The sequence below is a fragment of the Strix aluco genome, chromosome Z (genome assembly GCF_031877795.1).
Source record: "Strix aluco isolate bStrAlu1 chromosome Z, bStrAlu1.hap1, whole genome shotgun sequence".
In the NCBI taxonomy this organism is placed as follows: Eukaryota; Metazoa; Chordata; class Aves; order Strigiformes; family Strigidae; genus Strix; species Strix aluco.
The window spans coordinates 46,235,898-46,250,232 of record NC_133971.1 but is presented as its reverse complement, the minus strand read 5'-3'; the positions used below and the strand labels follow the sequence as shown (position 1 = coordinate 46,250,232).

Sequence of the window (14,335 nt, the reverse complement as noted above, 5' to 3'; positions counted from 1 at the left end):
GCTTTCGCTTGGCAGCCAGCCAGCATAAACTAAGCACCAGTTACAGTGTTTAAATCAGTAGGTGACGGAGAAGAATCTGCTTTGCTTTGAACAGTGTGATAATGATGCTTCTATTTATTTGAAATTGCATATATCCAAACACACACGTTTCAAGTTTTGTTCACCAGATATGGATGGAAACATGTATTATCTGCCTTGCTTTTTCTTCTGTGGAAACAAGGGACTAGACATGAAATTGCAACCATACAGTACAGCTGAGAGGAACTGCAATACAGATACATAGAAAGAGAGATCTTTTAAAAAACGTACTCTAATTGCTTTTCCATGTACGACTTTTATTAAATGTAAATATGTCTGCCCACCCAAAACAGACTTCTAATTTTGGTTTATTTGAATTATCCCTGTAAAATGTGTGCATGGTAAGAATAGCCTAAGTAACAATAAAATAAATGTGGGGGATGTCATTCAAATGTTTTCAGGTTGTCCTCAAACACTTCTTTACATAATTTATCATCGTGTTTATAGACTAGCCAGCATAATGATTCCTTTAATTCATTAACTTCTGTGGATAAACACAAGGTAGTATTATTGAACCAGCCATCTCTTCTCATTAGAATGTACACTGGAATAAAAACATATTTTATCTAGCAAAGAAAGGCATGATGCAAAATGCTTCCCATTTATGAGAGGCTAACTTGCAGCTGTCAGCCTCATAACTTGTTTTTCTTCTACACTTCCCTTGTTCTAGCCGTAGTGTTTCTATGACGGATATAATAATGGCATTGCGCCAGAATGTTTCCAGTAGGTCTTTTTTGCTTTGTCTTACCACCACGATTTCTAATTTTTCACTAAAACGATCCCTCTCCACTGCACCAAGGTAAACATGCAACCAGCCACTTATTTCCTCAGGGGCCTTTTAACAGTGGGGAAGTATCTGAAGTGTTGTTAGCAAAGGTACCAAGGAAGAAGGGATTTTGTTGAAAATTCTCTGTAGCAGATTTGAAAATTATTCCCCGTGTGGTTTTAAGTTGCCATTATGCGACTAGAATTTTGTACGCTGGGGCAAACTGGTGTGAAGGATGAATGATAAACGGCTCTTTCAGCCAGGGTCAGAGCCAGGCTTTGAATACCTAGAGGAATTAGGGTTAAATCGCTCTGCCGTACTTTTATGACCTACGCAAACTTGGCAGCCTGGAAAAACAACCAAACACGTTTTACCCCCGCCCACTCTGAACGAGAGCCACCACCGGAAAAAGCGGCGGGGGCTCGGCCTCTGCCGGGGTCGGGAGTGCTGCCGGCAGCCGCCCGCCCACCGCCGCTCCCGCGCGCCGCCGCTGACAGCCCCCTCCGGCCGCCAGCCCCGCGGGGCGCCCCGGCCCGCGCCGCCATTGGCCCGCGCCTGCCGCCGGCTCCGGCTTCTGATTGGCCACGCTCAGCTCGGCGGGGCCCACCGCCGCCAGCCCATTGGTGGCAGAGGCCAGGAGAAGGTGGGGAGGCGCGGCGCGTGCGGGCGGGCGGGCAGCGTGCTGCGGGCAGCGGCGGGGCGGGCAGCGCGGCGCTCTGCCCATCGCTCAGCTGGGCCGGCAGCGCCGGGCCCCCTCGGGGAACGGGTTCGTCTGGCCGCGGCCGAGGGCTGTGACGCCTCGCCGAGGGCACCCGCGCCCCGCAGCGCTGGAGCCGCCCTCCTGGGCCCGGACGGCGCCTGCGGGGTGTTGGGCGGACAAAGGCAAGCGGACGGAGGAGTCCGGTCGCCGGGAAACGGCTCCTACCGCCGCGGGCGGCCCGGCGCCTCCGCCGGAACCGTCCGCTCGTCCGGGAGGCGAGCAGGCGCTTTCATAGCGCCGCTGGCCCCGAAATGGAAGGGAGCGTGTTGGTGCTGTTTTCCTCGAGATTACGCCGTGGCTTGAAGCCTCTACACCTGCTCAAACATATGGGCAAAAAACGTGAACAGAACACGTCAGTGGATGTACGGCGGAAGTGTCTGTCGGCGGAAATTGGGTCTCTCGCAGCAAGCAACTCCAAGCTATGCTCTCACCTGCCACTGGCACGCCAGAGAGGCCCGAAACGGTGTTCCTCGGGTAAACTTGATGCTTTCCTTCCACCGTAATAGCTTGTCAGCTGTCACTCCGTAATGCTCCAAGTGAAAATCATGGCTGTTTGTCCATTGATTATTACGTCATGCAGCCCATCTCCCTGCAGCAGCATAATTACTCCCTCCTCTCCGTTTACCAGTGTTTGTCCAATCTCCTTCTAAATGTACAAGCAAGGAGGGCTTTCTGACTCGCCCATGGAGTATTCTAGGAGAATTAACTGTGCCGTTCATGTTTCCCCTGCTAGTTCACCTTTATCCTTTTCTTAAAATGTAATTGTTAGGTTTTGCGTTTGTTTTTTAATCAAGGTGTATTCCTAAATAAGTCTCCCATCTTCCTCTGTATCCATAGTCTTGTCTATGTGTGCTTTATTTATTAATTAATTTATATAACCGACCTAGGGATAGCCTGTTATCTATTGATTAAAAAGAGGGCAAAGTAGAACGTATGGATTAGGTATAATAATAAAAACCCCTGAAATCAATACACATTTCAGTAATTCTTAGAAGATACACAAATGACCTTCCGGTGTAAGAAAGTCAATACTTCAAAAGCAAACACAAGTTTCTCTCTTAAAGTCAGTTACATTTAGCATCTCATGAAGTCTGTTAGCCTTAGCAAAGGCCCCAGTGTGTAAGTAGGAGGGAAGATTAATCATGCTGCATCAGAGTAACTGTGGCAAGGAATAAATTTCCTTTCCCTAATGAACAGTACATTACTCACCCACAGGTAAGATTCCACAGAACTGGCTGTGAAGGTAGTTCATTTAATCTTCTAACATTATCATAGAAATCAGTCAAGAGAATGTAAGTAACATGGGAGGTAAAACTGACCCCTAAGGAAATATGCAACTGGAGGCTTATTAGACCAAAGCACTGGAAAATGAAAACGGAGATGAGAAAGCTAAGTAGTCAACACTATATACTAGATGCGCTACTGAAGAGAAGGGATTATTCTTGCTGCACCCATTCAGGGTATACTATTAGAGGTTTCTTTGATCCAAAATACTTGTCCTGGCACAGAGTTCAAGTCCAAAACAAGAACCTCTGCTGGGATTTTTCTTTGGTCAGTACACAAATAGTACTACAGCAGTCTTCAGTTCACCTCCAAGTATTGCATCTGAGTATACTGGGTGTGCTGTCATACATGTGCTAACCCTTCTCCAAGTTGTTCCAACTCCTCTTTTGAGCACATGTGTGCTGGGGCATAGCTCTCCACATACTCCTCCCATCTTGTGAAGTAAGTAACATTGCACATACAAGATCAAAACTCACTGGGGCTGCATCAAGTCATAAGTCCCTGTAATGAGACTTCCCATTACATTAGACTATACGCCAGACTACACATCATGTAACAATCATTTATTTAGCATGGCCTGAACAAGAGTAAAAATGCAAAGACAGTGTGAGGAACCCACCAGTTTCACACTGTCTGAACACAGAGATGTATTTTCACCTTAAAAAAAGCCCAACAGGCTAAAACTACTTAAAGTAACCACTACTGAAGAACGGGAGAAAAATTCAGATGCTTGTAATGCAGTATACCTGAGGGTACTGAGACTCTCAAGATTCCAAGTCAGGAAACCTGGCAAATAGCTAATCCTATTCTTGTGAGGTTGGATTAAGCAATAGTGAATATACTTAGATGACGTGCAAATCTTTCCTCCACCCAATAAGGGTATCAACTCAAGAGTTTCACCAATTACCTGAGCATAGTTCACAAGACTTGGATGTAATAAATGTATCCCAAAATCAGGGTGTAAATTTCTTGATTTGGTTTATCATTCTATTTTCAGACTACATAACTATTCACAGTTACAGTATGTCTGAAATTAGCAATATCCTCCACAGTCTTTAGTGTCAAATATCCTAAATTAAAGCAGCCAAGAATAAGAAAATGAAAATTTGTCAAAAGTTACTACCCATGCTACTTTTAAACTTTAAGGAGTAGACACAGTAAGTGGTAAATGTGTTATGTGTAGGAATTATGAAATGGTGTCTTAACACAAGAAGATGGGGTCATGTTACCTATAAACTTCACAGTTCACCTACACTAGTCAGTACCTTTTCTGCTGAAATTCATTATTAGTCAAGGCAGGATCATACACAAAAGCCTTACTATATGGCCTAGTGCCCACCACTGTCAACAGGAGTCCCTCCTTTAACATCGAGGGGAATGTTATTAGCCTGTTAGGAGCAAGTAAAGATTTTGTATTTTGGTGTTTTCCTTCACAATGCATGTACCATTATGAGCTTTTTTCTTTACTCATCACATTCATAACCACAATGTTTATGGCAAAAAATTACCCAACAACAGATAGGAAAAACTAACACAGGAGGAGCACAGGAAACCATTTAACATAAACAGTTCTGATAGATATAATGTAATAGTCTGTACAAAATAACTGTGACAATTTGTACTTGGACTTTATTATGAAATGAAAGGTCATATGTCACAGAAGAGATACATAATAAAATAATTCTCAGAAATCTACAGAAAGAAGCACTTCTTATGAGTTCTGTGGATGCAATGTATCTGTTCTCTTTCCTTTCCCCTCCCTTCCTTCTTTTCAGTGACTACATAACAAAGACCAGAACTAAAACTGGCTATTTACTATTAACTATAGAATGAAGAATGTCATCACAAATTGGAAATTAACTACCTAATTTTTTTGTTCATGATCTGAAAAAAGATCCATGCTCTCTTAAAGTTTGCCTAAGAAATGCAGATATGCTATTCTGACGTTAAAACATCAAAATCGCAAGGCATCTTCAGTACCAAGCCAGGGTACCATTCATGTTGGCTACCTTGACACTGCACTTCTAGCAGCCACATCAAGCTTGTAAGGATCTACTCAAATCTAACAGGATACACTCTTGCAGATGCTCCTACATCTAAGGAACAAAACACTGAAGGATCTAGTCTAAAACAGTTACTTTTACTTTCTTGTCTCTTGTTTTCTGCAAGGAATGTAAGCCAAGGATATTTATGCTTTGTATTCAAAACTTTGAAAATGAGATCATGTGGTTAGGAATCAAATTATCACATTAATATCTTAAGTGCAGGCCCCAGTTTTTGAAAATACTGGCTTTAAAAAAGAAACTCATTCAAATTCCAATATAAGTAGACATTACTCAATCAGACTGGAAAGCCTGACTTAATGTTTACAGCATAGGCTGCTTTTGTGTTCAGATCACAGCAACTGCTACAAGTTTTGTTTTAGTTCAAGCTGATTATTTTCCCAGAAAACTCAAAAGACCAGTTATCTAAATGGGTAAGGCTTCATTTTTGTAAAAGGAGCTGTTCTCTCTGTTCTCAACAGAGAATCTGGACAAAAGTATCTGGAAAATTCTGGAGAAAGCAGATCTGCATAAAGTCTTTCTGAACACTTCTGTAACTGATTTGTTGAAGAATATTTAAATAACCTTCCAAAACTAGGAATTATTTGTTTGCTTTTCAGTCACCAAAAGTCACTTGTGTTTAAAAAGCCATGTAAGTCATATTTAAACATACATGGAGTCCTACTTGCTCAAAATTCCTATTTGGTTAACAGTTCTGCCTACTGCCCTAACTATTCTGAGTTATCACTTTAAAAGACAACTTTTGCTGATGCCAGAGGAAGTTCTGCTGAAGTATACTATGCTTTGTAGTAATTTTTATAAGATTAGTTCTCTAAAAGTTTAGTATGACAAATTCTTGTAGCAATGTTCCTGTGGCATAGCAGCTCTTCAAGGTTGAGATGAAATTCTCAGTATTGGGAAGGCATCACACCATCACTTGACGTAACATTACAACAAAATCAGTTCGTTCTATCTTTATGATCAGTGAATCCACAAATTCCATTTGCCTTTTGTTCCAGCCTTACCAAGTACAAATAATACAGACATGCCTGGGATAGCCAAACCACGGCATATCTTTCATCAGTGAGTACACTACCACCATAGATGAAACACATTTTATTCTGCATCTGGGACTGTGAATTTTTAAATCCCATATCTATCTGACATCACTGTTTTATCAGTAACTAAAGTATATGAAGTGCCAAAAGCCACACGATGAAATTCTATAATCTTAGGGTAATCTCAAGCTTTTTCATTGCCGTTGGTTTAATAAGAGCAGTATAACTCATTTGCCTTACAACATCCACCACATCATCATCAATCCCAGATCCATATATACACCTGCAATTCATCCAGGTATAAAAAACACAGAACAATGTTTATATTAGCCTTGCGATGCAAATAGCTTATTTCTCTCTGATTGCTTCCATCAAGAGAGTAATCTAAAATTAACAGTAAACATTCTACATATAAAGTCAAGTCTTCTACACTGAATACTGATCTGGTAGACATACAATTTATTTACTACTTTAATCATACTCTGTCTAGCATGACACAAGAACTTAACTACGTTTACAGCAGGTGCACATCTAACAGATATCAACATCAGCAAGCCTGAGAATGTAATGACTGTCAGGTGGCCTGGAAATGCAAGACTGGTAGGGGGGGGGGTTTGTTTTGTTGGTGGGGTTTTTTTGGTGTGGTTTTTTTTTTTTTTTTTTAAAAAAGCCCTACTGCTGTGCTAAATGTTTGAAAAGTCACTAACCACATCCTGTAATCAAACCATCTGGAGCACAGATCTGCAATTAGTGGACAGTGGACTTTATCTGAACAAATACGGTGTAGCAATGAGGCTGGGAAGACTGGACAGCATTAAGGAAAAGAAGCATAATGAAATACTGCTGGTACAATCATAAACCTTTGAGACACTTAGCTGTGGTGTTGATTTAGTACTCTATGAAAGCATAGTAAGTTTAAAGGTTAAAGGGCTGAGAGGCTAAAACCTGCTATTTTAGTTAATGTTGCCCTGCTGGTGGCTAAAGCAGGTTGGCATTACTCTAGCCACATAAACTACAGCTTCAACAGCATAACAAACTTAGTTCATATTCATGTGATTTCCCGCAAGTTCCGAGTAATGTCAACCTAAATTCATGGATACTTTATTCAAATGGCATGCCCTTTCTTTCCCCCTTCATTATGAAGTCATCAGGACAATATATTTAGAGTAGCAATCTCCGCCGTATCTTGAAAAAGCTATGTTATGCTTTCAATGATATACAAACCAAACATATTCCCTGGACTGGCATTACATACTCCCATTTGCATTCAGAAAAGCAGCAGCAGTTATACAATGAGGAGTACCTCTTGAAGCCATGGAGTTGGACCATCAAGGAGACAACTTTTTCATCCCACCTAGTAACAACTTTAATGTATTTTCTCAATCTAGAAGTTTATCTCAGAGCATATAGAAGAATAAACACTGAAATAACTGAAGGCGGCCTGTTTCCCCATGAGCCCCTGTGCTTAATACACAAAAGACACACAGCCACTTCCATCACTGTCACATCTCCCACAGCCTTTGTTCTGAAGCCTGATGAGCTCTATTGATTTGGGAAAATCATTGAGCTTCTTGGAAAACTACACTCTAGCTTATTCACCACCATCTATTTCTTTCTCATGAAGACAGTTGGTCAATATTCAGCTGAATGGTCAGCTAAAAGCAGCTTTGGTTTCTTTTCTTTTTGTTGCCTCCCTAGTAACATTATCCTTTTCCAGCTTTAGTATAGAACAAACCAGCACATGAGGAATACGTTGCCAAGGGTGAGCTGAAATGGTAGTGCCTCCAGACAAAGCTATGACTGAAATGCTAAAGGCAGATTGGCTCTGGAAAACAGGGCAGCATCTAATCTATGAGCTTATGTTCCTTATCAGTTATAATAACAATGCCACTATGATTTTTTTTCAATCTATGTTTCTTCTAAAGACAGTCTGCCTAAAAAATAACTCATAAGCAAGACCTAAATGCAAATGGAGAGCAGAAAGAAAAACAAATGGTCCTAATCAAATACAAGGCTAAATTTACACTCATTAAAATAGCAATAAAAGACTCAATGAAAACTGGGTAATACCCCTGAAAGTACATCAGTTGGGATCCCAAATGGCTTGTAGGCTTATCCACAACTGAATAGTTCTACTAAAATACGAGCTACTTAGAATGGTGACTGAAAACTATGAAGCCACAGCAACCAACATAATTTTCTGTCAGATTTATATCAAAGTGATTAGATTTTGGCAGACTGGGAAAACATTTGGATAAATTACTGTTACACCGCTTGAATGTCAGACCACATGTTTGCAGTGTTTACAGGAAAATGTGCAATTAATGTTATTATAAACTAACCACAGGTTTCTGACCTCTGGAGTACAACTAAAGATTTGGTTTTGTACAAACCTTACCTTTTCTTTGGCCAGAGTAACTGAACCACTTTGCTTTTCTACTGAAGCTTCAAAATAAAACTGCAGTATTACTTTATTTCAGCTGACACTAAAAATGCAAGTTGAAAATCATTTAACATCTGTGTGTTCTGAAGAAAACCAAATCTGTTTCAGAAATATTTTGTTTCTAGCAGATTTTTTTCTATTTTACTTCAGCAATCATAACTCTGATTCACATAGCCTGACACTGAAAAGTGCCATATAATCTCAATTTTAGAAAAAGGAAATGCTGTTCTGTAATCCCCTGAATTTCTCACTCACTTCTCAAGAAATGTTATTTCAGCTTCTTATATAGCTGGCCTGTGGAACACACGGACACTCTCTTCTGCCTTCTACTAGAGCAAAAGAAAAAGAAGCCCTACAATCCACTGCCTTTGCTTGCACTCCAGGACCATATGTTACCTGAGATAAGCAACAGAACATAGGGCTTTTCAACTCATCTGTCACACTCACTTCCTGCAGTTTATATTAATTACAGGATCTTTTCAGCTAGTTATTTCTCTCCCAAACTTTCACCCTTAAAAGCAAGTAAATAGCAAAGTAAAACAAGACTGGAGTGTAGGGGAAAGCACTGTTATTTACATAGGAGAAGTAAGACCAAAAAAAGAAAAAACAAAACCATTTTTTCTCACCCTGACAAGCATTCAGGAGTTCCTTTAATAATTATCTGCCTCATTTCTGTTCTTCATTTCAGACACCAGACCACAGGAATACTGTTTTCATCAGCAGACTGTTGAGAAACAGCTGCAGAAATAGGGAAGCTGGTATAAATTTATGTATGTACGCATGTGTGTGTGTGTATCTGTCTATCAAAAAAAAAACCCTCTGAAGGAGCTCATACGTTTTTGTTTTTCTTCCTAAGGTGAGTATTAGGACATCTCAATAGAAGTTTGTGTCTCAGCTCTGAACTCTGCTATTGTAGGAACAATTCATTTGAAGAGTAAAAAACAAGCAAATAACGTATGACAAAATGCACTTATAGACCTTCAGGTGTGTTTGGTGATTAGGTCCCCAGTGGTCTACATCATGATAAAGAACTGCCAGGTGCAAACAGTGGTACAGTCGTTTACCAAACAGTAGAGCAGCTAATGAAACATAAAGGAATGGAAGACAGAAGAGAGAGAATTTATGGAAAAGAAACAGCATGGATAAAGAAACAATTCCAACCCAAACCATGAAAATGCTTCCAAATCTGTAGACTGCAGATACCAGAATTGCTGTCGAGCCAGGCAGACAATCCTGCTCAACCTCAAAGAGCTGCTGCTGATCCATGTACCTCATTGGGATTGAGAAGCAGATCCTCTTATAAATTATGATGCTTTATTTAAAGTCAAAGCATTTATTTGCTTTTGTGCCAGCTTTGGATCCTTTTCATCTCTAGCTACCAGGCCCAAGAGAGAACACATTTCTGCAGCTCTGCTGGCAGCCACCTGTGTCCTCAGTAAATCATAAAGCCTCGTAACAAGCCATTTTTTACAAAGGCCAACTGCAGTTACTAGACTTGATAACTTCTCTATTATTCCACTCACTGGAATTTAAAATAGCAATTTAAAGCAGCAGCTGAAAACACTGAAACCTACTGAACATCATTTTACATCTCTTGCTCTCTCTGCATTAAGCTTCACTTATTTCATGAAGACTTCATTGTCCTCAGCCTGGGAAAGGGTAAGTAAACACCTGAGACAGACACACCCAAGACAAAGAGGAGGGAAAAAACCCCCAAACATTTGGGATTTCTTTTGCCAAACTCCCTCAGGATTTCTTACTACAGCTAATAGGAGACAAGTACCTCTTCTTTCACTCAGTTTGTAGGACTTGCAGGGACACATCTTTTATGTTGTGGAGGTAAACTCTATTATACAGTAATACCTTACCATGAAACTTAAAATACATAAAGCTAGAAGTGGTATATAGTCCAGCATGGGATGTACATTAGAGTCCTATGAATACTGCAACTGTAAATGAGGAGTTCTGTCTCTTCTACCTCTTTCCCACCCATGCACGGATAAGGAATCAATTAAGTATAGTATCGTGAGGCCCACCATTTCACTTTTTCCTCTAAGAAAAGCAGATCAAGAACCTTACAAATCTGAAGTTCTTCTTCTTCTACAACTGCTTCAATTTAGGATTTGGAGTAACCTTATTGTAAGGTCTTTTGTTGCTACTGTAAACAGATTAAAAACAAAACTATGCTTGAAACTCCACTTTCTAGATTTGAAAACCACAAAACAGTATTATGCATCGTCAAGGCTAAATGCTACATAATTTTTACAGCTCTTATCTGACAAACTAGTTCTTTTTCTTAAAAAATAGTAGAGAGTGCTGGTCTTCCTATTCTAAAATTTTTGTAGTGGGGAAAAAGATGCTCAGAACAGTTAAAAGTATTTCAGTAACACACTTAAGATACCAGTTGTGTTTTGTAAACAAGCATAATGAACTGTGACTAACGGTGTTCTCCTTGAGCAGAAGAAAGGTAGAAGGACTTTTGTTAGCTCTACTGAAGCAAAGTAGTCATTTTGCTGGGACAGAACAAAAGTGAGTTACTTATCAACTCACCAACTTCAGTGGGTGTCCATTCTACAGAGTAGTTCACTGTGATTTTTTTTCTCCTCTGTTTTAAATTATCTCCCAAGTGGGTAAACTAGTAAAACATCTAGTTAACCAGTTGGCTTATTCCAGCTGTTCATCAATACTGATGCAATGCAAAGGCAAGCTACCAGCAAACTCATTTCCCACTAGCTATTGGTATACTACTTTCTGCTAGGCTTCTCTTCTCTTGCCAGCAACTGGTTGGACAATCTTGCTGTAAGTGTCCCTTGTGCAGGCTGTCCACTTTACTAAGAGCCTGGCTGGTTTTCCCAGACCTGCTGTGGTCTATACCACTGCTACAGCTTCTCTTGGCTTCTTCATGCACTAGAGCCTTCAACCCTCATAGGTTTAGAAACAAAACTGTTTAGACACTGAGGATAAACCAGTGTTGCATAAAATGTAAGTAAAGTCTTAGGGTTCTACGAATCCTAATATCATCAGTTAAAAAGCTCTATATTTCTGTTGGCAATGAAACATCCCTCAAAGGATCATCACAGGCATGCCCTCCCTCTTTACAGTACAACCAACATGATGACAGAAACACATATTCAATATTAGGAGACTATTATCCCATGTCACTAAAAGAAAAAAGAGGCTGGACTTTCAGACATGACTTAATTCTTTCCTTGGTCAGACAAAAAGTATCAAGATAAAGCTTACTTTACTCCAGAACCCCCACACAAATTTCTGTATAAATTACTGACTGCACTTTGGCCTCATCTGAAATGTTGGCCCCTGAGGCTGATAAGCTCTGACCCCAGGTGGTACATCCAGCCCTCTCACAAGAGGCAGGAACATTATTGCTTTGCACTGAGGACTGCAGCCCCAGAGCCAATCAGTCAAGCTCCGTGACAGCTTTTACAGCCTCCTCACATTAGGCCTAAGTCAAACTCCATGGCTCCTATTGTTCACATTATTCTTTCTTCCTCTGTTCTGATGAAGTTAGGGCAAGTCCAAGGCTTCAATGAGAAAGAAAGGCTATTATGAGCAGCTCAGAGTTTATTGACTCTGAGCTGTACAACAATGGCCCAAAAGCCTTTTCCCTGAAAGTAACACGTTCCTAATTGCTAATAATCAGTAACAAAGATCAGCCCTTAGACACATATGTTTATAAAAGAAAGGTGTAACATCCAAACAGCTAGACTCATCATCTTTACATACTAAGAAAGATTTCCTAAGATACTTTTATGCACACCAAGAACAATAACCTTTCAGTCACACAGAACTGTCACACAAATGTTGGTATGTTCTGTAATGTAACTTGTGTATTAGAAAACCAGTGACCAAAGCAGATTTGATTAAAAATATCCCATCTGGAATCATGCTATGCTAACTGTGGACAGATATGTTCTTCTTTAACCACTCTATAGTATTTTGAGATCAATATCACATTGTACTCAAAATGGAAAAATACTTTCAGAACTAATCATGATGTCATTATTTTTCTCTAGCATTCTGTTGAGGTCTGAAGAACATTTAAGTGGGACTCCTACATGTCTGATGCAGAAGAATACTAACTTGTCTTTGAAAACATTCACCCTTAATTATTACTATTATTTTTAAACAACTGTGTATCACTTCAGTCGAACACATAAATCTTACTACCACCAACAGGTTATTTAAAAAGTCATAATGTGCTGTCACCAAACGTGCAGAAACCCTTTTTCTTGCGTAAGAATGTCAACATTGCATAATTTTACAGTTGGCAAAGTATTCTATGGCTTTTTTCCTATGTATCAAAGTTAAAACTGGAATAATAAAGAAAGCAGTTTTTTAAGGACTCATTTTGATAGGAATGGAACTTGTGATCAACCAGCAGAAACCAACTGCAGTAACTCCAGAGATCAGAGTGCCTTTCTTTCCTTTTTTTTTTTTCATTAAATTAGCTGCAGCTTTACATGTTTTCCATTATTACTTCAGCTTTTAGGAAAGGATAATCTCATTTTAAATTGCAGAATTAATAGCCATAAGTGAATATTTATTTACTTTCTTAAACCCGAATATCAGTACCAAGACAGTGAGAGGTACTTCAATTATACTGTTTCATCCACATATTTTTAGTGCAATGACTTTACAATTGGACTTGAACTGGTAAAAGATTCAGAGACCTTTCTGGGAAGGTGCTGGCTGAAAGAACAGTAGCTTCCTTCTGCTAAATCCCCTGATACAGCAGCTTGCCTTTTCAGCTGTCATTCAGTCCAATGTGGCTTTTCATACAATACCAGAGGAGATCAAGTGCAGACTGAAAACTCATTTCAAATGAAGGATTCCCCTTCCTCCCTGGCTTTCAGCTGAAAGCATATTTACACCCTGAAGAATGAGAAGAACTCATAATTTGTAGTCTTGAGATTCTGCTGAAGATGAAGCTTCACAGTTATTTAGGTGGACACCTGAATGAAAAGCATTAAGCACTGGTAGTGCTGGAGTAGCATAACAAAAATTAAACATACAGCAGGCCTTTCAATTTATTTATGTAGCTACTGTGATCAGTTACAGTATTAGTTTTTACCCTTATGAATATTCTTATTTTCTTCCTTAAAAATAGTAACAATGCATGCACATTAAATTTCTTGTCCCTACAGGGACATAAAACATGGCTGAGAAAAACTGGCAGAGCAGTGTGAAAAAGTAAGCACTGCAGCACCCTGGACTGTACACCTGCAGTGTACAAGGATTCCTGTTTACAGTGCTGTCAATTAGCTCTCACTCACAGGCACTGCATTCAGCTTGAGCATTTTTTTGAAGGAAAATAAATGTACTGCTATTCTTGTCAACTTACAAAGCTGAGAAGTAATGCTGCTATATTTAACCTAAATGCTGTTTTTCATGGGCGCTCTGTAGGATGAATGAGATCTGATTTAGAAAAATGACAGTGATTTTGCTGAGCTTTCCAAAATCAACACCCATTTTAGTTGAACAAAACAAGAGGCTGCTGAAGCACATTTGTCTCTCTGATGATGTATATTCACTAAGTACAGCCCATAACCCACCTACTCACAGCAGCTTCAGACAGCTAGCCTCACCCACAGATCCTTGCAATTTAATGAACAGTCATATCCAACAAATCTTTTACCAATAGCCTGATAGTAGTTATTCTTTTAGACTCCAGGCCCAAAAGAGAAATTTTTCATTGCTTAAATAAATTTTACAGATGTAACAGATAAAGGCTATAAAGAAAACAGGGTTTTTATAAAACAAAATCGACAGAGCAGAAAGCTGATCCTCTAGACTGTGCGCAGGCGCACTGGGCTTGTGTGTACCAAAGGGAAATAGACAATGAAGGTTAGAAAGCATGAAATGACAGCCTTCTTTGCTTTTCAA

General features: G+C 39.8%; 1 protein-coding gene across 3 annotated transcripts in view; it reads right to left on the bottom strand.

Annotated features, from left to right (window-relative positions):
* The window catches only part of ZNF608 (zinc finger protein 608), a 90,821-nt gene that overhangs the window by 9,793 nt on the left and 66,693 nt on the right, over positions 1-14,335 (bottom strand). The window lies entirely within an intron of this gene.